The sequence below is a fragment of the Mastigoproctus giganteus genome, chromosome 10, assembly GCF_048544385.1.
Source record: "Mastigoproctus giganteus isolate SK-2022 chromosome 10, ASM4854438v1, whole genome shotgun sequence".
In the NCBI taxonomy this organism is placed as follows: Eukaryota; Metazoa; Arthropoda; class Arachnida; order Uropygi; family Thelyphonidae; genus Mastigoproctus; species Mastigoproctus giganteus.
Window position 1 is genome coordinate 87588834 of NC_143584.1, and position 12873 is coordinate 87601706.

A 12873-nucleotide genomic window follows, 5' to 3' on the forward strand; every position below is an offset into this window, starting at 1 on the left:
TACTTCAACTATAATCTTGTCAATAATTGCATTTTGTAAACAATATTGTAAATATACGTGCTTGTGTTTAATAATTGTAATTCTTGCATTTTTGTACACCCTTCTAGCCGATCGGTTGTGAATAAGGGGTGAAAGCAAACACTTGCTACTTTAATCTATATAATATAGGTGTAAATACACCATAGAAAGGCTTTGACTTGCTACTTTAATAAAACGGATTTAATGATAATAATTAGGGACATCAACATTTCGAAAGCAGTTTCAAGAGATGGAACTAGTGAGATTACATAATGTCCAGCTGACTGACGCTTTCAAAAACAGTTCGCACATTTAATGCGAGTGAATTCTGTCTCTAGAGGATAATTGTCCAAGTCCCACTTTTTAGTGAAACCTTTAGTGAAGCTGATTAATAAGGGGAGAAAATTTAGATGGTCCAAGGAGGCAGAGAGTGCTTTATTCACCCTGAAAAATATACTGGTTAACCAACCGTTATTGGTACATCCTGATGGCAACAAACCTTTTTATTTCACTTGGAGCCTCAAGTGATACAATAGCGGGAATTTTAGAACAAGAAGACGATGAGAGCAGAAAGACATCGCTATTGCAATCGGCTTTAAATATTCAAGAAAAAAATTATTCCGCCATCGAAAGAGAAGCGCTTTCTACTGTCAGTACTCCAGCCACTATGGCTTCTGAGGAATATAAAAGATTCTTTTCTGAGTAGTTTCATTTCAACCTACAGCTGGAAATTGTCCTTTGTGAAGTAAAGTGGCTTCACCACTTGTTACTCTTTTGGAGAAGTTTAGGTTCTAGTCTTTTCGACGACTAAAATTATTTTTAATCGAGGCTGTTATTAGTCGATCTCAAGCGGAGGGACTAGGATTTTTCTGTGAGTCATTCCCGTTTTTTTTTAAGCCCACTCCATCGGATGTGAGTTACGTCCGGGAACCAATCAAATAATAATATTATTACAGCTGGAGTTTTTTAGACGGCATTGATCTAAAGACCAGAAAGGAACTCGATACCATCCTTCGAATAATCATGGCGACATGATGAAGGGGGATAAAGGAGCTGTCATCATTAGCCACCTCTTCATGGAATTATTGGCATATCACAGAGTGTCCAGTAAGAGCAAGAGATACTTGAACTCTATCCAAATTTTTAAGGGTGCCGTTGGTCCTCATTTTCTGTTTTTGGACAAAGGTTTCTTAAGCAGTGTTCATCTGGTGCAGGAGTATCTGTAAACGTCATGTATCTAAAACCGATTGAACATATATGCAACGCCCTGGGAGATTTAACCTATCTGTAAGTTGAATTCAGCTGTCGTGAAGAAGTCGGATTTATTGTTCAACCCGAAGATATCCATCAATGTAAGAACTGCATTTCCGTCTACAATATATTTTTTTAATTTCATGATGCAATTATCACCATATTAATCCAGAATTTTTCCTTTTGGACTTATCGTCGATGATAAATTTATATTTCTGTATAAATTTTCCTTTGAATACCTATTTTTGACTACTGCCTTGATTTTCCTCCCAGTTGAGTTGTGTCAATAATATGTGGATAATTGGTTAGATAACTTGTCTTTATGATGACGCCCAGAATTCAAAGCCGAGTAGTCAATCGAAAGGTTACGCGCTTTGAATGACCGTGTGATTAATAAATATTATATAATGTTCTTCTAGTTTATCTTGTGAATTCCTCTGACCTTATATGGTCATCCTGGTGCATAAAATGAAAACATTTATTAATTCTTATACGAGAGTAACTCTTTCTCCTTCATGTAGAATACTGTAAGGTGTTCTGTTGAAAGACAGAGAGAGAAATTTATCGAAATTCCGTGAAGTTGCCCTCCACTAGAATATGGGACATTTTCCGAAGAATCATGACGAGTCATTCAGCGAACGATCCCGTGAATGATGTTCCAAATAAGATAATGACTTAATGGCTCTTTGGGGTACAACAGTGTCCTCGGTATGCTCGATTTAACGGCGGAAAGATCTGCACTTTGCGTTATCCTCTTGTTAAAATCTGCTGATGCAGTGATAGAAGGACGACATTATTCTTGTACGAATCTTCGTTGAATTCACCATTAGGGATGTTTTTAAGGAGTTAATTGATTTCGGCTATCTAAAGATCGCATGTTACTGAAGCGAAAACAGTGTCTTGGGAATGATCACAGTCGCTATTAATGATAGTTGTTTAATAGCCACTCTAGAGAGGTTATTGGCCTCGTTCGAAAAATAAATATAACTGTACACTAATCATTCGTAAATAATCTTAAACAGTTAATAATGATCCTCTATTAATAAGCTCTATATCGACAAATTCCTTCGAGTAATTTTAGGCAATCTCAGTGTTTTTTTACATAGTACTCAAAATTGGGACTACTTGTGGACAAAAGTTTTCTGATGAAGTTAAATAAAATCAATTTTTTTTAAGAAACTTAAGTTGTGTTTCAATTAAACTTGAAAGAGTTCAGGACTTGCACACGAGGTTATACTCAAGGTTTCTAAGTAACTTCGTGAAGGTGCAAGCAGAGGATTTGGTTTCGCAGAACGATCGACCTTGGCCGAAATTCGATCCATTTGACTCCAGTGTCACCTGAATATCAGTTCCAACACCGTTTTAGACCCCCAGGAAGCAAGCTCAGATTGTCATATCTGAGAGAATGTCCGTGGCAGCGTCAAAGACCATATACGTAGTTGATGAGGACATTGGATGGTGGTTTGACAAATATATGCTGAAGGGAAAACTTAAATGCGATCACCGTGTGAAATTATTTGTTCGGATGAACGGAGATTGTCCAACACTGATTCATCAGAGCCGAGGTTTAAAGGCAGTGCTGTTACAGGATGGTAACATTTCTCCATCAGTTCCATCGAGCGGGAACGTGTAGTTATTTTAAGAAACATCGATAATTGTAGATTCTCTTGGAATTTCCGCTATGATCTAAAAGTAATAATTTATGGTTATAATAAATGCTTAAGCAAATAAGAGAAAATCAGATTACAGTGTGATCGGTTTGGGTATGGATGGAAGTAACAACGCGTTTTGTATTAGCAGCCGTTACCTTTCTACCCTTAGAGATGTTTCATAATAAAACGACACTAAAACTGAGTCATCGAACTTGTCTTCCGATAATTTGCACATTTTTGTATTCCTACTCTCATAGCAGTAACTTGGGATTATGCAACTGCACGGGCAGTCTTTTAGATAATGTTCTGATTTACTATATTTTTTCTACAGGAACAGGCTAAGCATATTTATGTTCAACGAGGGCAGCTCCAGTTCAGTTGAGGAGTCAAAATTCTCTTCCTCCATAAAATATAAAAGCCAGCGAGTTCTTTATTGTTTATTTACCCAAAACACGCAAATGTCTGGAGTGGTGAAACAAACAAAGTAATAAATAGTGGTGTTAGTAGCAGGATAATCCCAAAGCAAATATTAGTCAGACAGTTAAGTTAGAAAGTAGTTTTTTTTGGGAGGAGGAGGAGGATTACTAATAACGTATTGCAGTATCATGGGAGTAAATTCTCACATTATGTTTTCTGAACGTCATCACAGATTGGAAGCAAATTCTCTCCTACCAGCCTTTGTAAAAAAGGATCAAATCATTAATTGCGGGTGATCTGATTCGACACCGAGCCACACTGGTTAAAATATCATTTATTGGACGCTACTATACGAGTAAATGATGCAGTTGTAGTTTTATTTTTTCCCCTAACACTAAACCGGTGTTAGATTAAGGAAATCAAACTTTAATCTTCTGGATATTTGCGGAACCACTAGTGCCTGCGCATTTTTTCATACAACTTGCTTTCTCTGGGCAGACTGCTCTTTGTTTTAATATATTTAGATAGTAGTTAGAGGACTGAAGAAAAAATAGGTTTATTCATTCACTCAATACAGATAGGCCCAATGATTTGCGATGCATTAAAATAAAATAAAAGTTGAGTCCGTGTGGTGTAGTAAATAAAAGATAACAGAAATCTTTTTGGGCAAGTTCATCATTATCGGAGACTTTAATTTCCCTCTTACAGATTGGAAACATGGACATGCAGTGCACGTAGGAGTAGTTTTTTGAAGTAACACGACCGTATTTTCTAAGCCATCCTCATAGGAATGGCTTAGATGTGGTCCGCAAAGTTTAGATGGGTGTTCTGAAGGCCCAGGGAGTAAGGGATTAGTACAGTGAAAGGATGGGCGGGAAATATTCTTATTGGTGAATGAGACAAGTATCAGAAGACACAACTATACAATCTTTGGGAAGAATAGTAGACCAGACTAGTCATCATGAATTCGAGGTACAGGCAGCGTGTCATGGAATAGGTCACATGCAAGGGTAGCCAAGGCTTAGAGCTTAACAAAATTCAAGGAAGAATTGGACAGGCACTTCTTGAAGATGGGAGTGATGTGACCGTATTTTTCAGCAGATGCGATCGAGTTCGCTTTCTTACATCGATGTGCCAAACTTGTAATATTGTCAATCAATATACCTGCCGTGGTTTTTTGAATAAAATTTCATTTACTTTTATGTTAAATAAGTGAAAGAAATATTATTCAGAAACCACGAATGTTGTGATTCGAGAAAATTTAATCTATTCTATTTAATCTATAAGTTAAAAGCTATCGGAAACCGTGCCCCCTTTAAATAAGATGCAAAACTTAATGGAACTGAATTGTTTAATATACTAACATTCTGTTAAGTACGTCGTAATGGAAAAGATGCGGCGTGCAATGGCGAATACAATTAGGTGTCGAGTAAGTGTTTGTTTTAAAAATATCTCCAAAGTTAAGGCGCTCTCTTTGGTCAGAGTAGCGTACCGCAGTATGCAATCCTATCTTGAACAATGAGGCAGATGAATTATATAAGCAATTACCTATGTATATCTCAGATTCATTTTACAACCGTACATTGTTTAAGCGGAAATTGCACATCCGTTACTAGGATATTTAAGGAGAGGCAGCCATTTTTGGCTCTCTAGTACACGTCTGTGCAATAACTTATCGCATTCAAGTAAATTATGGGTGAAATGTATTAAACCAAACACCTGATAGTATAAGCAGCTTTCCTTGTCCTGTACCGAAGGATGGACAAGAACATAAGACCATCTTGTCTTATTCATTCCTTAAGAACTAGGTGCTGCGTTATGAATTTGGGTCAAGGCTACCGACAATTTATGGAAAACAAAATCCTCTATTCTTCACAAATTAGCAACATAAAAATAGCAAATAATATTCCCCATGTTTTCCTAATTAGGTCATATTAAATATCTGCTGAAAACCTCCTAAAGATAACGGCTTGCTTTCTATAATCAGCATAAAATTTTCATTTAAAAATATCGATTATTCAGGCACTGCTTCGTGGAAATTAAAATTTTTTTGCTTTTTAAATGGTTTCTATAATATTTTGCAAATTAACAAATTTCTTTTGAGTTGACAGCGCTTAATGGGGGAATCGTAAGTATTCCATAAAAGGTGTTTTTTTTTTTTTTAGTTTTAAATTTGACTCTTAACAAAGACAAGTCCTGCTGCTCTTTAGTTAACACTACCTCTATGCGATGTGCAAAATTCCCCAGCGTTTCTCAACCACGTTCACAATTAATCACACGCAGTTTGCGAGAAGTTAAAATAAATAGGCCTTTCTATAAAGTCAATGTTGTCATGGCTCTGCGCCATTCCTGGAGGAGGTAGGTCACGAAGAACCGTAATAAATTACATATAAAAAAAAACACATAATCTGTTATGACCAGTACGAGTGACAGAATGGTCTCTAGTTTTAGAATTACTTGAAAAGGGCCCACAGTCCGTTTTCTTTTGGAAAAAAGCCTCTTTTTTTTTTTTTGTTTATAAGGCGCTAATCTTTTACGTACTGAGTACTCTTCACGAGTTACCCCTGGATGTACTACGAATTCTTGGCGATTTTTGTGCGTTTCAGGTTTTTTTTTTCTGTCATAAAAACCAAACCTTAGATTGCTTTGTCCATTATACAGCAGTGATGGAAATCTTGCCATTAACATTGCGTTTTATAAAATACAGTATCTATATAATATCGGTGTTTAGATACACCACAGATAACTCTTAAAAAACTACAAAGTAGTTGCTGTTGTAGGCATCATTTGCTTTTTCTCATATTGTGCTCTGCCTTCACAACGAGTTGCCATGATATTGCACTACTTCGAATAAATAACGCTTCACTAATAGAGAAGACTATTGTTATTTATTCTCGGTTGAGTACCACCACCCAGACAGCACTGTTTCACGGCTATTGGCCGATCATCAGTGGGTGGGCAGGTACCCTGGTATTGCAGACATGACGACCCAGTTGTGAAGATAATCACACAATATGAGAGATGCCAAGAGGTGTAGATGTGAATATTTTAAATAAATAAATGCTCGGCCAATAGCCGTGAAAACTGATGATCGGCCAATAGCCGTGAAACAGTGCTGTCTGGGTGGTGGTACTCAACCGAGAATAAATAACAATAGTCTTCTCTATTAGTGAAGCGTTATTTATTCGAAGTAGTGCAATATCATGGCAACTCGTTGTGAAGGCAGAGCACAATATGAGAAAAAGCAAATGATGCCTACAACAACAACTACTTTGTAGTTTTTTAAGAGTTATCTGTGGTGTATCTAAACACCGATATTATATAGATACCAAACTCTTAAAGTATTATGCCTTGTGCATTTATTTATTTAAAATAAAATACAGTATATATGAGTGAGTGAGTGCTTCACTGTATTACACCACTGCGCCACACGCTGGTATCCTTACGAGGGGCGTTCAATAAATTTAATCTAAAAATACAGCAAGTCTCCGACATACGTAAGAGATACGTTCCAGGACTTCTTACGTAAGACGAGTTTTACATAACTCGGGAATGACTAATAAAATATAGCTGCTACTATATCCTTGATATGCCAAAATTAGAAAAACCACATAATATCCTCAGAAGAATGAAGAGAAAAAATTATATATTTTTAATTAGTTCAATTAAAACCTTCATCTGTGGATGGTGGTGAAGTAGCCGGAATGGCACATAAGAAAAGAAAACATAAAATGAAGAAAAAACGCATCTTAACTGATATGTATTTAGTAGCCCTGGTTATTATAGTTGACTTCATTGGTGCCGTTCCCTTCACTGCTTCTCGTATTCTGTCTTTCTCCTTTATTGTGTTCACCGTTGCCACTGACAAATCTGAATTCCGCGCCATACTTGTTAATGTTTGGCCATTTTCACGCATCCTTATTATTTTAATTTTCTGATCGAAATCGATGGCTTTCCTTTTCTTGGTAGATTCACTAGTAGCGCTGTCACTTATTTTCTTAGCCAACACCGTGATAACGGTCAAAATTAAATTTTCTGAAAAGAATTAAACAGGGTTAAGGCGCGAGCTCACATTTTACTAAAGCACATTTCTGGAGGTCACTACATTTAAACAATTTGCACTTTCCAGGTTAGTGGGCTTTTCTGTTAGTGCATCTAATTATAAACGGGTAGTAAACTCGATCTTATTGCATTTGCGATAATCCCGATAACTGCAATTGTGTGGGTTTCTAAAGTTATAATGAAATATGTGTCTCCTTCACTGAAATCTTCAGTCACATAAAAATATATATAAATAACGAACGTAAGTCGGGGACTTACTGTATAGAGAAAAGTTCAGCAACCTACGTAAAAAGTAAGGGGATAGATGAAAAAACTTACCACGCACTACTCGCGTGTGTACAATACGATGCTTCCCTTTATTTTTTACAATGTTGCGTACGGTTTGGTCACCAACATTATAATGATTCATTAGAGATTTAACGGATGCACCGTTTTCAAACTTTTGAATAATTTCAAGGTTTTCTTTAATTGAAAGAACCACTCTTGCGTTTGCCCATCATTTTCGCGATTTCTGAAAAAAATAAAATAATAATAATTCCGATTTCCCTGATATAAATAACGAAACAAATTTTGCTTTTTTTTTGTGCTGATTGAACACAACAATCGACGCGACGCACCGAAACAAACTAAATATTTGGTCTCAAATTTTTTTTTTTTTTTTTTTTTTTGAGCGGTGGATGCGAAGACATTGGGAGTTGCAAGATAATAGGTACACTAATCTCCCAATGACGACTTATAACGCCGCTTCTTGTCCCTTATTTACGACTTGCAAAACATCTGTCTATACCTATTCTAGCTATTACTTGAATTTTATGATTTCTGGTTGATATATATATATATATATATATATTTTTTTATATATAATTTGGAGTCTTGAAGTGGCCCGGTTAATCCGATCCCGTAAATCGAGAGTCTTTTGTTAGACAAGCTGTACTTGCTACCTGGGAGTCTAAAACGCTGATGGAACTGATATTCGGGTGACACTCAAGTCAACTGGACCCAATTTCGGCGAAGTCCGGACGGTCTATGATACCCAAATCCTCTGCTTGCACCTTCACGATGATGGGACTGTTGGTAATCCTGGGTATAATCCCCATTCACAAGCACACTGTGGGCAACCACCCAGGTGTGAACCAACGTAAGCAGGGGTTGAGGTGTGGCGCCCACACCTCATGGAGGAATACGCCCCTCTGTGTTACCAGGCAATACTAGGTGGTAGTTGACTTTCATCAACCGGTGCAATACCACCACTTTGCTGAATGGAGGCTTGAAGTGGTGGTACATATGTTTAGTCTCTTCCATCATGCAGTATGACTGATGACTTTTGAGGTTATGATGGACATCATGGCGAGATCCAATCTTCCTTACATTTCGAGGGTACAGCTCTAAAACGGTGTTCACAGGCCGGCCGCTAGTTAGTATACCGTACCAAACCGGTATTGGTAACTCTTTAAGAGGCTTCCGGTCAGCTAGTGTGTAATCTTGCTGCCTCTAATCTAACAGATAGTGACTGGAGGGAGTCCGAGTAGTGTGTGTGGGGGGGGCGCATTTTCGAGGCCACGTTATGTCATGGATCTGGGTATATTGTTACCATGTGTATGCCATATCCAAAAATTTCATTATTTCATATAGCATGTCCACTTCCCCCCCTCACTTTTTCTTACCATTGAATATACCATGAATTGTCAAACTAATAGAGTAAGCTTATCTTCGAAAAGATCTAAACCTCCCAAACACTTCGTAGTTTATTTCATAAATATACGTGGTCTCAATTCTAATCTCAACGATGTCCATTTCCACTTGCAGTCTGCCAAATCCCGTGTACTTTTTCTGAAACAATCTCAATTATCAGTTGATTCAACTACTGCTCATCTCAGATATCCAAATTATTCGCTGTACGATTCCTTTCGCCTCAAAGGTGGTACTTGTGCATATGTCTATTCGATATTCCCTGTCAGAGACTTGGTAATTTGGAATCTCCTCTCTTCGATCTTCTCTGGCTTAAAATCTCTCTACCGCATTGTGTCAAATTCATCAGTTTTCTCTACCGTTCCCCCAATTCCACTAATCACTTGGAGCTCTATGACTTCCTCTCTTTGCAATTTGACTTTCTCCAGTCCAACTTTCCTAACAGCGAGGTAATTTTCCTTAGTGATTTTAATGTTCACAACTCCAGCTACCTTCTGTTTTCTAGTCACACAGACCAAGCTGGTCGAGATGATGAGGCTTTTGGAATTGCTAATGACCTTGCACAGATTGGTCATTTACCTACAAGAATACCGGACAATCCTAACCATACAACCAACACGCTTTTTGATCTTTTATCTCACAAACAACCCTTCTAAGTACACGGGCGAAGTGAGTGGTCATATAGGCACCACAGATCACAACTTGGTGATTTTCCGTTCTCCAATGGAGCATTTATCTCATGGCTCTTTCCAACCTCATGTTGTTTGGCATTACAAGAATGCAAAATGGGATGACATTCGAGATATCTTCTTTTCCTTGGTCGGATTACTGTTTCAAAACTTCCGATGTCAATGTCTGCTCAGATCGTGTCAGTAAAAGTATTTTTGTTAGAATGGAATCCTTTATTCCACACTCCACTTTAAAATCTCGTCCTTTATCTAAACCTTGGTTTTCCAATAAATGTGCCAAGGCTGGTCAAGAGAAGAATTTTGCATATCATAATTGGCTTGTTTTCAATTCTTCAGTTTCATTTTCTGCCTACGCCAAAGCTCGCAACAATTGTAAAGCAGTTATTGATCACTCCAAACTAGATTTTGAACAGACTAAGAGTAGAAAACTTGATTCTTGCCCTAATGGAAGCCGAGCATTTTGGTCTCTTACCAAAGCTATTCGCCGCAACTTTTGCCCATCTCTCCTCCCACCTCTGTCAAAACCAGATGGTTCTGTTTTCACTTCAGCCAAGGATAAAGCTGACCTGTTAGCATCACTTTCTTCCAACTCATGTATTAATGATCTTGGTAAAACAACTCCCACCGTTCCCAACACGCTCCATTCAATGCCTCCTTTGGTCTTCCGTCAAAAGGATGTCAGAAGGATTTTTACGAATCTTGATACTAAAAAAGCTCCAGGTTCTGATGGTATTTCTCCACTTGTTCTCAAAACCTGCGCTCCTGAACTTACTCCTGTTCTTTGCCGCCTGTTTTCACTTTCTTATTCCAAAGGTGTTTCTCCTTCTGCTTGGAGATTTTCTCATATCCAGCCAGTTCCTAAAAAGGGTGACAAATCCCTCCCATCCAATTATCGTCCCATTGTAATTATTTCTCTTCTTTCTAAAGTAATGGAGAAATCAATTAACCGCCAACTCAAGCTACCTAGAAACCTTCCATCTGATCAATGACCGCCGGTATGGATTCCGCTAATGTCGATCCACTGGTGATATTCTGGCTTATGTTAACCATTTATGGCCAAATTCAATGGAAACGTTTGGTGAAACACAAGCAGTTGCTCTTGACATTTCAAAAGCTTTCGATCGTGTTTGGCATAAAGGTCTTCTAAACAAGTTTCCATCTTATGGTTTGCCAACTGTTTTTTGTAATTGGTTATCCAGTTTTCTCTTTGATCGCTTACTGATGGTAGATGGCTCTGTCTTCTAGCTTCTCCACTAATGCCGGTTTCCTCCAGGTTCAGTTCTTTCCTCCACTCTTTTCCTCTTGTATAATAATGACCTTCCATTGACTGGAAATCCTATCCATAGTTTTGCCGATGATAGCACATTGAATTCCACTTTCCATTTTAAGGAACTTTATCCTGCTCAATCAGCTTCAACTTCTCGGAAATCTGCTACCAATTCCTTAAATGCCGATCTCCAGGTAATTCTCCAGTGGTGGAAAGAGAACTTAGTTGATTTCAATCCTAAAACTCAGTCTTGTCTTCTATCTTGCAAAAAGGATTCTTCTACTCCTATGCTTATCTTTGGCGACACTCTAATTTCTAGGGAAGTAGATATATCTCTCTTGGGGATTGTCCTGACTTCTAATCTCTCTTGGCACAAGCACATTACAAATATTGCTTCCTCTGCAACTAAAAAACTTGGTTTTTTCTTTCGCCCTCGGCGTTACGTTTCTTCCAAACCGCTGCCCACTCTGTATAAATCGCAAATCCGCCCTGCCATGGAATATTTTTCCCACATCTGGGGTAGGGCCACCAAAACCTCTCTGAGGCTTCAAGATTCCATTCAGAAGAGGTCAGTTAGGTTAATTAATGAATCATCTCTAACAGAGTCTCTCCACTCGCTTTCTCATAGACGTACAGTTTCTGCTGCATGCCTCTTCTACAGATACTTCCATGGGCACTGTTCTTCTGAATTGGCTTCTATAATTCCTGCTTTCTCTTTCAAAACAGTCCGACCATGTGCCACCACCAGCCAACATCCATTTACTGTCCAACTTCAAACTCACAAAACAAACTTTTCATCTTCCTCGTTTATTCATTCAACTGCCGTTTTCTGGAATAACCTTCCTTCATACGTATTTCCTGAAAATTACAGTCTATTGAAACGTACACGTGTACGTTCAAGTCTAATGTTAAGAAATATCTTCTTTCGTCTTCTCAACCTCCAACCCAAGCACGGTACTAAGTACTATAAGTTCTAATACCTCTCGTGTTTGGGGTTTTCATAAAAAAAAAATAAATAAATAAGTGATTCATCATGTTCCTACGTACCTTAACTTGAATGATACTAATTTTAATCCCAGTATGTTTTTAGGCTATACTGCTATAACAGAAAGAAGGAAGATAGTATCAAATTATAGATTTGCTAAAATTGGAGCAGTTTAGTCGAGTTTTTCTCACCAAAGATGGAAATGGGCCTTTGGCCCATTTCCATCTTTGGTGAGGAATAGTGGCTGTGGATGGGAAGAGCGCGCCTTCAGAGTAAGAGGTGAAATTCTGGTAAAACAATTCAAGTGGGGTAGAGTCCATCGAAGATATTCCATCCAGGAAGGCCTGTGGCAGTGACCACTCCAGAAATGTGCGAAGATGTGGAAATCTTTGTGCTGAATGACAGACGTTTATCTGTGGGAACAGTTAAAACCATGCTCCGTGAATATTTGAGGATAAGTAAGGTCAGTGGAAAGTAGATCCCAATATTTTGTACCCCTGTGCAGAAACAATTCAGAGCTTTATAGAAGGGATCCTGAAACTTTTATCTCCAGAATTGTTACATATGATGAAACATGGTTCATCACGGGATCCTGAGACCAAGCAAGAATCAATGCAATGGAAGCACAAGGGCTCTTAACCATCCAAAGAAATTTTTGGACGAGGCCTTCAGCTGGCAAGATTATGGCCCCCATTTTTTTTTTTTTTTTTTTTTTTTTTTTTTTTGGAATGCTGAGGGAAACTGTACAACCTAAGGGTTATCATAAAGGAAAAAACTCCATAGAAAACTTTCCAGAGGTGTGCTTCTTGTTCACGACAACACACCAGTGCACAGGTCATATGC

At 38.0% G+C, this 12873-nt stretch overlaps 1 protein-coding gene across 1 annotated transcript in view; it reads left to right on the plus strand.

The window, feature by feature from the left end:
* Nucleotides 1-12873, plus strand: part of LOC150079139 (neuromedin-U receptor 2-like) — a 289047-nt gene that overhangs the window by 77815 nt on the left and 198359 nt on the right. The window lies entirely within an intron of this gene.